This window comes from Amblyomma mixtum, chromosome 6 (assembly GCF_055824585.1).
Source record: "Amblyomma mixtum isolate Tamu chromosome 6, ASM5582458v1, whole genome shotgun sequence".
In the NCBI taxonomy this organism is placed as follows: domain Eukaryota; kingdom Metazoa; phylum Arthropoda; class Arachnida; order Ixodida; family Ixodidae; genus Amblyomma; species Amblyomma mixtum.
Genome location: NC_143017.1, coordinates 116,469,934 through 116,484,329, shown reverse-complemented (window position 1 = coordinate 116,484,329; position 14,396 = coordinate 116,469,934). Strand labels below are relative to the sequence as shown.

At 44.5% G+C, this 14,396-nt stretch overlaps 1 long non-coding RNA gene across 1 annotated transcript; it reads left to right on the top strand.

The window, feature by feature from the left end:
• Positions 1-6,960: 6,960 nt before the first annotated feature.
• Positions 6,961-8,449, top strand: LOC149340151 (uncharacterized). The gene is made up of 2 exons (XR_016283836.1): positions 6,961-7,171; positions 8,078-8,449. It is a non-coding gene; the product is annotated as an uncharacterized LOC149340151 (long non-coding RNA).
• The last annotated feature ends 5,947 nt before the right edge of the window (positions 8,450-14,396 follow it).

Below are 14,396 nucleotides of genomic sequence, written 5' to 3'. Positions count from 1 at the left end.
GCATTTCTCAGAAATATTAATCACCGCGTTTGCTAGAAAACAAAACAAAAAACGTCCCAGGTTTAGTATGCGGCGTAGTATATCAACATGAAACAATTCAGTTGCTTGGATCATAACACACATTTCCAGGAAAAAAGCTGAGAATTCGCAATATACGCCGCTATTTACACAATATCTGAAAGGGATGAAACGCATGGCGAGTGGAAACCTGAGTTGAGAAGAACCAGATCTTTTATAAAAGTATAATCTGTAAACAAAACGGAATTCGGCACAACTAATCTTGTAGCCCTGCATCGTCACAAGCTGCCTACAAATTTTCGAAGCTGGCGCGGGGTCACAACCGTAGTCGTATTTTCAGATACTTTTTTTCCTGTCTTCAAAGCGCCAGGCGTTTATCCTGAAACAAAGCGTATGCTTAAAAAAAGGAAATGAGCCACAGGAGGTAACTGCCACCAGGCGGCTACACCCTAAACTTAGCCGTGGTCATCTTCTGGCTCTGTTAGATACAGGAAGGAACGTGAGGCCTTCACGCATGAGACAAGCTGCAGTGTTTAGGTGGGACGTGGCGGGCGCCCCTGCCAGGAAGAGTTTTCGTTGCATGTAAGCATGGAAGCTTATGGGACTCTGTTTATCGACGCGGTGAGAAGGCGCAGGAGGGCTGGCGTGCTCCCAAAGCGGAACGGTGGCGCTTCGAGAAGACAGGACGTGGCTGGCGTTTTGATGAGCAGTGCGGAAGATAGCAAGGGTAACATTAAGTACATTGTGGCTTGCTCGGGAGGTGACAACCGAGAACGCTGCGGCTGCGTCAAGAGTCATTACAGCGTAGGGGTTAGTCGCAATGTACTGCATCTGTGTTCTCCGCAATGGATGTTTGTTTTTAAGGTGGTTTAACGTCCCAAAGAGACTCAGGCTATGAGGAAGGCCGCAGGGATGGACTCTGGAAATTTCGACCACCTGGGGTTCATTAACGTGCGCTGACATCGCACAGTACGCGGGCGTCTAGAATTCGACGTCCTCAGCCGGGATCGAACCCAATGGATGTTGCGTTCCTGCGTGCTTGTAAAAAATATAAACCACACCATTCTCGTTATAACTATTCGCAATGAATTAAGTGTCGTGAGAAGTTGCTGAGGGACAACAAAAAAAAAGAAGGAATAATTTATTCCTCCCACCACGGAGGTTCTGTGATTAAGGCGGTCGGCTATACTGAACCAGAAGACGCAGGTTTAGTTCTGGCAACGGCAGCTGCGTTTCGATGGAGGCGAAACTCAATAGGTGCCCGTGGGCTGTGCGATGTCAGCGCACATTAAGGAATTCAGGTGGCCTAAATGAATCCGGAGCCCTTTACTACGGCGTCTCTCATAGCCCATGTGTTGCTTCGGGATGCTACACTCTACAATTTACCATTCAATTTCTTTCGGCAGTTTCATTTGCTTTTTGTATTTGTGCACTCTTGCTATGTTCGGTACATTTCATTGTTTTTTTTTTTTGCTGTACCCGCATCGAACGTATTGATTCGCTTTAAGCAAATAAGAGAATTTCCCACCTTGCAGTTTGGTGGCAATTATCAGCTGCTCTGGATATCAAGACTGGCGCTATCATTGAAAAGGAAATTTTTATAATATATTTCTTTTACACTCTACAATTTTCCATTCAATTTCTTTCGGCAGTTTCATTTGCTTTTTGTATTTGTGCACTCTTGCTACGTTCGGTACATTTTATTCTTTCTTTTTGCTGTACCCGCATCGAACGCATTAATTCGCTTTAACCAAATAAGAGAATTTCCCACCTTCCAGTTTTGTGGCAATTATCAGCTGCTCTGGATATCAAGAGTGGTGTTATCATTGAAAAGGAAGTTTTTATAATATATATCTGCGAGTGTTAAAGTCATCGCTGAATTCGAGATAGCTTAGTTGCAAGAAGACTAGTTAGAAAATTGGACTAAAATTCAGAAGGCGCGCAAGGGAGACAACTGATGTCTGCTTTGTTACCGACGAATCTCCACTTTTATCGACAGCAGGTTTTTGAGCACCTTTTCGATGCATGCGATACGCTAAAAAGAAAACCAAAAGACTTGGGGCTGACACTCGCTGTTAACAGAGCCCACATTTTGTGGCTGGTTCATATTCAATTTCCACGGCCTTTAATAGTCTCTACACTCATAAGAGACGTGTTATTTTTATTGGTCCCTTGCCTTAGTTGGCCTTCCCTTAAACCTTGAAATACTTGAAGGCGTAGTCTCCTTCACTTCAGCTAAGCTAACGCTAAGTCGCGAGAGCTTCATATGAATTCTGCGAAGCGTGATCCGTAACCAGCATTGTGATAGCAGATGCACAAACAAAGAAAAACGCATGAATCGCGACAAAAACCTGGGTGACCGAAGCGGTGATTCGGTATGCGAATGCACACACACTGCATCTACCACGGCTCCATTAGTTGCAGCATGTGCTTGAACTAGCTACCCTGCTTGTGGAGCGCGTAATACGTGCTGGGCAACGAACCAAATGCAAAAGCGTGATCCGTAACCGGCATTGTGATAGCAGACACACAGAAAAAGGAAAACGCATGAATCGCGACAAAAACCTGGGTGACCGAAGCGGTGATTCGGTATGCGAATGCACACACACTGCAGCTACCACGGCTCCATTAGTTGCAGCATGTGCTTGAACTAGCTACCCTGCTTGTGGAGCGCGTAATACGTGCTGGGCAACGAACCAAATGCAAAAGCGTGATCCGGAACCGGCATTGTGATAGCAGACACACAGAAAAAGGAAAACGCATGAATCGCGACAAAAACCTGGGTGACCGAAGCGGTGATTCGGTATGCGAATGCACACACACTGCAGCTACCACGGCTCCATTAGTTGCAGCATGTGCTTGAACTAGCTACCCTGCTTGTGGAGCGCGTAATACGTGCTGGGCAACGAACCAAATGCAAAAGCGTGATCCGTAACCGGCATTGTGATAGCAGACACACAGAAAAAGGAAAACGCATGAATCGCGACAAAAACCTGGGTGACCGAAGCGGTGATTCGGTATGCGAATGCACACACACTGCAGCTACCACGGCTCCATTAGTTGCAGCATGTGCTTGAACTAGCTACCCTGCTTGTGGAGCGCGTAATACGTGCTGGGCAACGAACCAAATGCAAAAGCGTGATCCGTAACCGGCATTGTGATAGCAGACACACAGAAAAAGGAAAACGCATGAATCGCGACAAAAACCTGGGTGACCGAAGCGGTGATTCGGTATGCGAATGCACACACACTGCAGCTACCACGGCTCCATTAGTTGCAGCATGTGCTTGAACTAGATACCCTGCTTGTGGAGCGCGTAATACGTGCTGGGCAACGAACCAAATGCAAAAGCGTGATCCGTAACCGGCATTGTGATAGCAGACACACAGAAAAAGGAAAACGCATGAATCGCGACAAAAACCTGGGTGACCGAAGCGGTGATTCGGTATGCGAATGCACACACACTGCATCTACCACGGCTCCATTAGTTGCAGCATGTGCTTGAACTAGCTACCCTGCTTGTGGAGCGCGTAATACGTGCTGGGCAACGAACCAAATGCAAAAGCGTGATCCGTAACCGGCATTGTGATAGCAGACACACAGAAAAAGGAAAACGCATGAATCGCGACAAAAACCTGGGTGACCGAAGCGGTGATTCGGTATGCGAATGCACACACACTGCAGCTACCACGGCTCCATTAGTTGCAGCATGTGCTTGAACTAGCTGTCCTGCTTGTGGAGAGCGTAGTAGTTGCTGGGCAACGAACAAAATGCAAATGTGAAATAAAGCGATGAAGACAACAAGCAACCACAGGAAAATCAAATACAAAGCTGGCTCGGTCTGTAGTTTATATCCACTCATTTTTTGTTTTATTTCAGGCAGGAATGTTGGTTACTTTTTTTTTTTTTTGAAGAGCTGTCGGATGTCTAAAAAAGCGTTGAATAAATCACACCTACCGGTACCTCTCCCCGGTGCATGCCAATGACCTCTCGAAGGCGATTCATGAACGCCCATCGTGGAGACTGGTCGTTTCATCGACCGGGCCGTGATCGAAGTCCCGCCAGCCTGTCACTGGACACCGCTGCACTTCTGCGTCACGTCTTTACTTACGGTTGAAAACACTCTGAGAATCTCATCTCCACGGTGTCGGAAGCTATGCAAAGCTCGGTTCAAGAGATTGCCCAAGATGCCGTGGCAGCTAGGTGATATTGGACGTTGCAGTTTAAGTTCGTGAAGGGGCATCGGTGAAACTTACTGAAAGCACTAAAGCGGGGTCCTGGGCAGCATTTCTTTCTTTTTGCGTCACACTGTCGGTGCAGCTAATGCCATCTAAGATAGTGTTGTTATTTGATAGAGCATGTTTAGTTCATAGCAGGGAGATTTCTCGTGCTAGGAGGAAATAAATTTCCGCGCGCATACCAGCTAATGCTGCATGAACTTTTTAGCGAAATAATAGTTTTCTCACTGGTCACTGACCATGGTGAAACACAAATGACGTTTCGGGAGCGCTACGGCTCCCTTGTTCACATTGTAAACAAGGGAGCCGTAGCGCTCCCGAAACGTCATTTGTGTTTCACCATGGTCAGTTACCAGTGAATCTCATCAAGTTTTCTCACTGCTAAACGCTCTCGTATCACCGGCTTTACCGGCGATCTCTAATCCATTTTCCCACTCGTATTACTCTTCATTAGGAAATGGTAACCCAGGTAGCACACGGCAGCGGGCCAATATTGGAAATCCACTGGCAAAGCGTGGCCCTAACTAGGCCCAGAGTTGCCAGTGAGCATCCGATATTGGTTGTGCCACTCCTTAACACATCCAACAATGGCCCTGGTTGTCCAACGCTTTACCAGTATTGGCTGAGCCATAATTAGATCCTGGCTATCATGGGCCAGGTTAGCCAGGATTTCCCCACTGTTTGTCATTGCTGGCTGTGCCATCATCGAATCCTGGCTATCATGGGCCATGTTAGCCAGTGTTGTTCCACTCTTTGCCAGAATTGGCTATGCCATTTCCGGGAGCTGGCTATATTGGCCTAGGATTGCCACCGCTTATCCAGTGTTCAAAGTATACTGGCAAACGTTGGTAAACATTGTGTCATCCATTAAAATGGGTTCAAATTTATTTTTATTGTCGAGTACCATATCGGCAGTTCATAATTTTCGAACGCGCTAAAACATGCGAGTTCAAAGATTTGGTTTTATTTATTATTATATTTTAACCGAACACTTTTGCAGTTTGTGAGCAAAGCTACCCATGATTCCGTTGGAAAAGCTGCACTCTGGTTGCGCAGCGAGCAGCAATAATACGTTTAGAAGAATTGCGATCGAAGTTCTGTTGATCAGAATTAACGTTCTGATTACACCCGACACGCCTTCAACAAAAATTGTCAACAGGTGCCTTCAACAAAAATCAAATAAGTTTCATTTGATTAAATTTTTGGAATAAAAAAATCACTTTTTTTTTATTCGCTCTAAGAATTCACTGCCGCAGTACGCAGCTGGTGTCTGCTTCAGGGAGAGCGCGATACAAACGTAATAGATTAGCGCAAGTGCATTCGCTAAACCGAAATTGTGCTCAGTTTTGGCAACGTCCAGAAACGAAGCAGTCGCCTCGTAATTTCGAATTATGCGTTGCGCTCGTGAAATATTAGGCGGGTGCTTCATAAACGCACGCGGACACGTGCTAAGCGATTCCTACGCTTCCCTACGTCTTGCCCTGTGATCGCGCCTTTCCCGTGTTTTCTGATTTGCTATTTCCTTCCTTTTCTGCAAATCGTTGTGTTGGAAATTGTTGTTTTTGACCATTTTATTCTTCTGTTGCGTAATTTGCATTGGGGGCTATATAGCTCTTGCTCACGTCTTTGCATATTTACTCGCAGGTTTTTTTTTCTTTCGAACATCACCTTTATTGATGAAAACCATCGAAAGTAGTTGCGAACCACAATTCAACATGCCTTTGTTTGTTTTTGGTTTTTTTTGCGCGAAACTTCCACCCCAACAAAGAATTTGAGGATTCTTCGACGACCACTGAATAAATGGACTGACAACTGGCGTTAGACGCATGTTAACCTAGCTTGTTTGGCGCATGTACGGTACATGAAACTATGAAAGAGCGCGCATTCTGCTTGGATATTTTTTTGCTTTATATTTTTGTTATGTGGTAACATTTTAAGCTATCTTGAACTAACAGAAGCCACATCATACGGCCCCACAAAATACGCGAGTGTCTCAAGTCGTTTTGGCGAAATGCATCTTGAAGCTCCAAGTTTTTCACTTCAAAATTTTCAGGCTTTTGCTGCAGCTTTGTAGCAATACTTTGACGCTTCCGTGTTTCCCATCCACTTCTCTCTTGTAGATATTGCTTTCTGTACTGCATGTGGCCATGTGACTCATTCTCCAAAAATTCCAAACCCTTTTCACGTGTTTTGGCCTCTTTCCCTCTCTCTTTCAAGTCTTCAAGTCCAATATCTCCCCACCTGTTCTCCCGGCCGTGCCCTTTTCCAGGGAGCGGGCTAACCCCCCCCCCCCCCCCCCGCGAAGCGCTATTTTTTCTTTTTGGTTGTCACTTTCTCAAACCTGTTTTCCCTCGCACGCAGCTACGCGCTTCGCTGTTCCTCCACCTCCCTGTCTCCACCTTTCAGCTCGAGGACTTTTCTCGGAACCACAAAACCTCTGTAAAGGAAAATTACTCTCTCCCCTCCAGCAACCCCCCCCCCCCCCCCACACACACACACACCATCGTCTCCACTGCTCGTCTTGGAACCGCGCGACTCATCACAATAAGACATTCTTGACTGCACGGCGGAGCTCAACCACGTGCACAACCAACGCGACGAAAATGCATGCACACTCGAGCTAGCACCGTTCCATAGTCTGTGCACGCGAAAAGCCACACTCATATATTAGGAGAGCTCCGACGCTTTTCGTACCGCCTGCAAGATCTTTTGTAAGTACTAAAACTCTTTTACCTTGATATACGTCTGGAAGTTAAAGTGGTTTTTGTAGTAAATGTTGCTTTGACTACATGCGCCTTTATTTTTTAGGCAGGAGAAGAGAGCGAGCCAAAAAGCACGAGGAAGACTTCTGTGTACCCACTCTCATTGCGAAATGGCTTGCTTGACGTCGTGCGCAGTGGAATTGTGGCCGAATGGTGAGAATTTAATTTTTCGTCTTTGGTGAGATGAACTTACTAAAGATTCACTACTTTGGCTAACAGCGGGTTTGAACTCATATGACCTGAGATAGGATGCATTCGGGAATATGTCCTTTACCGCTTATGCACGACGGAAATCAGAACCGCTTAATTAATTTTCCACTGCAGACTAGTTGGTAAGGATATGTGTAATACTTCCGTAGTGTTTCTTTTTGCCTTCTACTCTTGCAGACTCAATAGAAAATCCGCAATTACTGGTTAAAGCTTTTGCCGAAGTTCTCTCGCAATGAAAAAGGGCATTACTCTGGACTATAAGACTAGTATTTTTGTGTGGTTTTCAAGTTGCAGTTTCGAATCCAACTATAGCATGCATGCGAAGCAACTAAGGTAAAACTAAGGTGCCCTGAGTTCCTTGCGTTCAGCGTATTTCGTCAAAAATCGCAAGCCGCATTTTTAACCCCATTAAATAAAACTAATCAAAAATGTTGTTTTGACGTCCATGTGGAAGAGACGCTACAACCTGTGCATGTTTACTGGATTAAAAAATTACGTCGCAATTTAGAGATACGAGTTATATTAAAACAAAATAATACATTATTCTGTTTTCAATATCACATTAATTTGCTTATCTCGCATTGAATATATTTACTGGGAGTGCGACACGACGCATTAAACTAAATTAAACCATTTGGTATAAGGGAAGTTTAGTAAATTAAATTCCACTTTGTGCAACTAATGTGGTGCTGGTTCTTAAGAATAAATTAAAAATTATCCTGTAAAATATGTTGCTAGTGTCTTCACGATGACTGTGTTTCACAGAATTCGGTGTTATTTAATCATTTTTGTTTTTGTTCTGTGATGGCCATAATTCAACTTACCATGACATCATGCATCTCTTTGCAGGCTTGGCGCTTCGTGAGGCCATCGTGCAAGAACTGGACGAGGAATTTCTTTGAATGCAGTCCAGCAGTCCCCTTGCAAGTGGAGTGCAACGATTACTTTGGATATGACTGATCAGTTCACTGGAGGACAGCTCCGTTGAGCGCTTTATGGATGCCTTAGCCGTGCCGCAGCAGCTTGCCGAGATGCTTTGTCCAACCTGATCGGCACGCACCAAACTTGAAAATAAATTGTTTTCCCACAGCCTCTGCCACCATGCTCTTGGGCCCCTTTTCTTTACTCCCCACGGTGGCTGGTGGTAGCGCAAACCATCCTGTGTGCGCTAGAAGCGTGATTCTTGTAACTCAAAGCAATAAACGGGTCTTTTTTCTGGAATTCTTTCGCAACCTCATTTATGAATATTTGCTAGGTAGAATGGTATGTATGTACATCCATCCACAGTGCCGGTCATTGGCGAGTGGGTTAATTGCATGTGCCAGCGTTCGAAAGCTGGATGCCGTTATTCGAAAGCTGGAAACCATTATTCGAAAGCTGGAAACCATTATTCGAAAGCTGGATGCCAATATTCGAAAGCTGGAAACCATTATTCGAAAGCCGGCTACCAATGTTTGAAAGTTGGCTACCAATGTTTGAAAGTTGGATGCCAGTATGAGACCTTTGCTGGTCCATGCTGCAGAACGAACATCGGGACTGCGTTGGCCGCTTGATCGGCCGAGCGTTGGCCCAAAACTGGCATGAAAGTAAGGCCAATGTGTGAAGTGGTAGCGCTCGGCCCAAATGCCAGTGTAGGACCGACGTTCGTGCCAAGTTTTGCCAACACTTGCGCGACGTTCGGCCAATGTTGTTGTGCTGCCTGGGAAATGCATATATTCTTTTAACAACCTGCTGCCTCTTTACACAGACATCCAAACGCTCAAGGGCACTTTAAGAGCATTCAGCTTGTCATTTTGTTAAATTTCATGAACTCATATATATGATGACCTTCCGAGGTTTCCAGTTTTGTGCTTTGAATGGACGCGTTGAACGGTTGTACCGCGTACGTATCATTTATGTTATGAACAGAGAGGAAGGCAATTGCTCAAACAACCCTTAAGCTGGTCACAAAACTAGGACCTGCCAGTAAGAACGAGTCGAACTCTTGGGCATTGCATTCCAGGGAGCATGCCAGTGCTTCAAATTTATTTTTAGACGACGAAACATTAAACTCTCATGAAACTCTCATACAGCATTAAACTCTGTACATTGTGGTTTTAGCCGAAGATTTTGGTTATGGCAGTGCCATAAGAAGGGACACTTCATTCTTATTGCGAATGCATTACTAGTTCCATTACGAGAAAAGCCGGCAGTGTGTGTTAGTATGTTAGTGTGTGTACTCGCAGACGGCACAGAAATACCAGCGATGGCAATAAAAACAGGGTGACGTCATCAGGTGGCCATAGGACGCACACAATAAGCCGATCACCGCTATTTCAGACAATTATATACATGTTCTTCTATACCAGGTGTCCCAGCTAAATGTAACCAAGCTTTTAAAAAACACGAGGTGTTCTAGCCGTCTGAAACTAAATGAGGGTTGTTTAGAGTCGCGTGACCAAGTCTGCAGTATTTTTTCGTTCTTAAAGGTTGACTAATTAGTTAAGCTTAAGTAACTAACTTTTTAATTAATTACTTGAGGAACAAAGTGTCAATAGAAAAGTTGTAGATCGCTTTGAGAAACAGCTTACTGAGACATTTGCAGCAAAGGAATGTTTACGTAGTTTTTTACCGGCCTTTAACCATAACCCGCACAATAATAAAAAGCTCCCACATGACAACTGTGCCACTTCAACGTCCCAAGACGCGCCTTAAAGAATAAAATGCATTTTTTCTGAAGTCTTTTCTTCGATGAGACTTTGGGTGCACATTGGGCCGAGATGCGAGCGAGCAGCTGGTCACGTGACAACTTTCTTCTAAGGCCAATAAATGAAGCTACGTAAATGGTAACTTGACAGAAACAGCCCTACTAGCGGTTTTTCGAGGTGATCTAAAACTTTTGCATTGACGCTTTCTTCCTGAAGTTAATAATTAAAAAGTTAGCTAATTAAACTTAACTAATTAATGAACTTTGAAGCTCGAAAAAAATACTCAAGACTAGGCCACGCTACTATGAACAACCCTGAGTTGGTTTCACTGGACTAGGACACTTCCCCTTTTTTAAAAGTTTGGTTACATTTAGCTGCGACACCCGGTATATACACCCGCTGGCCGACCTCAATGTGGCGCCAGCTTTCCCGACTAAATTTCGTACCAAAATTGTGAGCAACCGTTTGTCGTAGAGCGTTGCGGTTGGTGTCCGACGATTTCGCGTTGCATATGGCTTACATAAGCTAGTCAGGTTGGAGACTAGCTTGCGACCGGGATTCCAGCTGACGCCATATGCACCTTCAATTTTATGCCTTCCTAGACTCATTACCTCCTTTACCTTTACCTCCGCGATTGGGGTGTCCAGCGAGGTGTGAGAGAATTACTCCGCAATTTCATTTCCTCATAGAACCGATTGTCGTATCAAAATTATGACGCAACCGTTCGTCGTACTCCGTTGCGCTTGCATCATACGATTTCTCCTTTCATATATAGCACACGCTTCTCTGTCAGGTTGGAGGCTCTGTCGCGACAGCTATTCGAGCCGGGTGTCCGAGTGTTTCATTCGAACCTTTGTGAATTCAGTGCTTATGAATTACGCATTCGGACGCGCATCTTAGTTTCGTTTCTCAGTGCGCAACCTGCGTCCACGTCGAACGCTCACGATGACACGCTAATGCTTCCGCCTTGACAGCACGTAAGGAGTCTTAAGTGCCCTCTGATTTTTTTTTTATCGGATGATAACCGAAATGTCAGCCTTTCTTTTCGTGACCTCAGGCTCCGTAATGAGGTCGAAAGGTGACTTACCGTGATCGTTGTTTTTTTTTTGTCCGGGTGCCGACATTACGCTAAACAATATAAGGAAACACTCGTGAATATGAAGCTATGCATTCTTGCTTCACCCTTATTATTCCTTGCTACGCGGGTGAACGATGTCGAACGTGGGGTTTGGCGTCGGCCGAACTAATCCTCTTGCTGGAATATTATCATCATCATCATCATCAGCCTGACTACGCCCACTGCATGGCAATGGCCTCTCCCATGTCTTGCCAATTAACCCTGTCCTTTGCCAGTTGCGGCCACCGTATACCCGCAAACTTCTTAATCTCATCCGCCTACCTAACTTTCTGCCGCCCCCAGCTACGCTTGCCTTCTCTTAGAATCCGCGGGAATATCAAGATCCTGATTAGTCCTGAATCATGAAATAACCTCGCTTTCCATGAATGGCTCTGGAAAACAATGACTCAAAGAAAAGAGAAATAGGTTTAAGCCGCGGCTCCGAAATTTGATAGTATCGTTTTAGTACCACCAGGAGACAAGAGGAAAAAGATTTCTCTCCATTTTCGCTTACAATAGAACCTAGTTATAATTTTGAAGCTCTAATCACGAGTACGTTAAATATAAATTGACTTTCATGTTGTATATTTCAAGCTTAGTATTGCAGTCCTAAAATGCGGGCCGATGTATTGAGGGCTTAGCACTTGATAACGCTTGCGTTTTCAGACCAGTGAGAAAGGTGTTCTTCATGCCACAGGCACGCATCTCCTCTTGCTCAGCGCACTTGTGAGAAGTGCATCCTTTGTGGGCTCTCGAGCATTTCTTTCTTTTCGTCGGCTCTTTAAGACTATATGACTATATTCAAAGCACTTTACTCGGGGACAGCTTTCACTGGTAGTGGAGTGGCAGCTACGAGGGCAAAGCGCAAGGCTTTCACAAACGCTCTGCAATCACGCGCTCACGAGGGAAAGAGAGAGATGCATTTAAGCCGGGGCCCGCGCTCGTAGCTTCTACTGCACAGCCACAGGAAGTTGTCCCCGAGTGTAACAGGCTCTGCTTGCATCTTTTATTGCGAAAGCAATACTATACTTTCACTTTCAAGCCTTTGCGGTGTGACGCCGGTGCACATGAAATGACCTTTCGCATGACCTGTGTGTGACGTCACGCCGAAGAGCTGGCCGACCATCTCGCGCTGTCCGTGTGCGACGGCGGTGCACATGAACGGCGCCTAACTCCAGCTCTCTCCGCCAGGAGCGCCACAGGTGTTGTGACGTCACCCCGAAGAGCCGGGCGACCATCTCGCGCCGTCCGTGTGCGACGGCGGTGCACATGAACGACGGCCTGACTGGATTGGACTGGACTGGATTGTATTGTATTGTATTGTATTGGATTAGATTAGATTAGATTAGATTAGATTAGATTAGATTAGATTAGATTAGATTAGATTAGATTGGATTGGATTGGATTGTACAACCGATGCATCGCCACAAGTCTAAACACAAGCACCACCATCAGCTACACTATCAGCTGAACCATGGCGTAGGTAGGAATATTTCTTTCACAATTACCGGGCTTAACCAAGCTGAACCACAGCGAATTTTTTTCGTTACTCCTCGAAATTCGTACTGTGCGCCACTTCGGATGCCACACCGGTTTCGTGCACTTATTTGTGATTACATTTCTTACTTACGATATGCTCTCATGGACTCATAAAATGGTATTAAATAAGGAGAAAACATTTTAGAGCCCACACAATAAGTACGCACAAACAAAACAAGCTATCTACACTTTTAAATTACAAAAGGATACAAAATAACACAAATTTGTCTGTAGACGCAACGTCGCATGGCAAAAAAAAGAACAGGCGAGAACGAAGCAGTTATCCCGGAAAGTGATGAAAAAATTTCCAGTAATTAGTCAGTTTCGAAGGAAATATGCAGTGCAGGGCCAATATGAGGTGAATTAAATGATGTGCTGTGGTAAATTCTAAAAAAAAACATATTTCTGTAAGAAATGTGTCCACATTTGCAGCAGCCAACTGTTTTTGAGGTTCCCCGCCAATGCAGCAGGTTAATAAGATTGAAGTTAATCTTGCCTTACTCGTATTTTATCATAGCACTACTGATGCAGTGAAAAGTCGGAAGATGGTGAATTGAACAACACTTACTCTGTACCTTACTCATTCTGGGTCCGATAGGTCTACAATGCTGTCGCATTTGATACTGTGAAAAAGTGAAAAATTTGCACTAACAGTATAATCTCCTTCTGCTCTTATGGCTTCTGTTTCCCATTCTTTTTTCTAGCATGCTTCTGAGATTGAGAGCACGAAATATATTTTTGAAACATTCACATCGACCAATCAGTAAAATCTACTAATATAAAGATGATTGTACTCTGCGTAGTCTCGAAAACACAACATGCCAATATTCAAAAACGACAATATTTCCATTACCAAGGAACACAGCGGTGCCTTTTTTTTTCAGTTAACCTCATTTCGCTGCGTTGAAATTGAGGAGCAAGCTGCATATTTATCACTTCGCATGTTTTTCATTCGGTCTCTCTTCATCAAGTATTAAAGGTGATTCCTGCGAAACCAACGTGATCGAGAAGTAATTACATGGAAATTTATACCTCAAGATATCCAGGCGATGAGTGCTACCCGTGAACGGAACGCGGTCTTCTCGTTTTACGTAATACCTTACTGCCCTACCGTCACTTGAATTGTTAAGCTACATACTTTTATTACGTCGAGTCCGTGCGTAACTTCGGTCCAGCCGCGCACATAAGTTCTCCCCTGAAACTAACAGTAGCAGAAAAAAAATGGTCAAGGCTCATTAGATGGCACAATGTGTTTCCTGTAGAAGCAAAAAATACCGCGCGGCAATCATAATCAGTAAAAGTGATATTTTCGTGCTGCAGTCTGTGTGTATATTTCCGAGTTTAAGAAAACTGAATGGCTGACGCGACAAGAGAAAAGAACTCAGTGAGAACGTTAAGGAGTCGCAGACGAATGTAATGATGTCAGAACAAGGACGGAGCTGAAGAGCAGAGAGACCGTCAAGGGTTCATTATTCTCAATACTTTCGCTTGTTAAAAATGAATGTCATCAAAATTTGTGCTAGTCAGAAAGTGACGGAAAAAAATAACAGGAGCACTACACGTCCCCTCTAGAGACGCATAAGTAATTTTGTGCTCATCTAACCAAAAATTAAAATCAAAGCTTTTATTACGAGAAGCCGGAATCACAGATGTTGTAAGGAAGCTACTAGTGGTCACAGTAATAAAAAAAAAGGTGAATGGCTGGTATAAATTGGAAAGCAAAGGTTAGGCCTAGTGACAACAAGAAGTTCTCGAAATGCGTGGAACGACTTTTGAGAACACGTTAGGTGAAAACCAAGACGAATATATGTAAAGAAACCGGGAA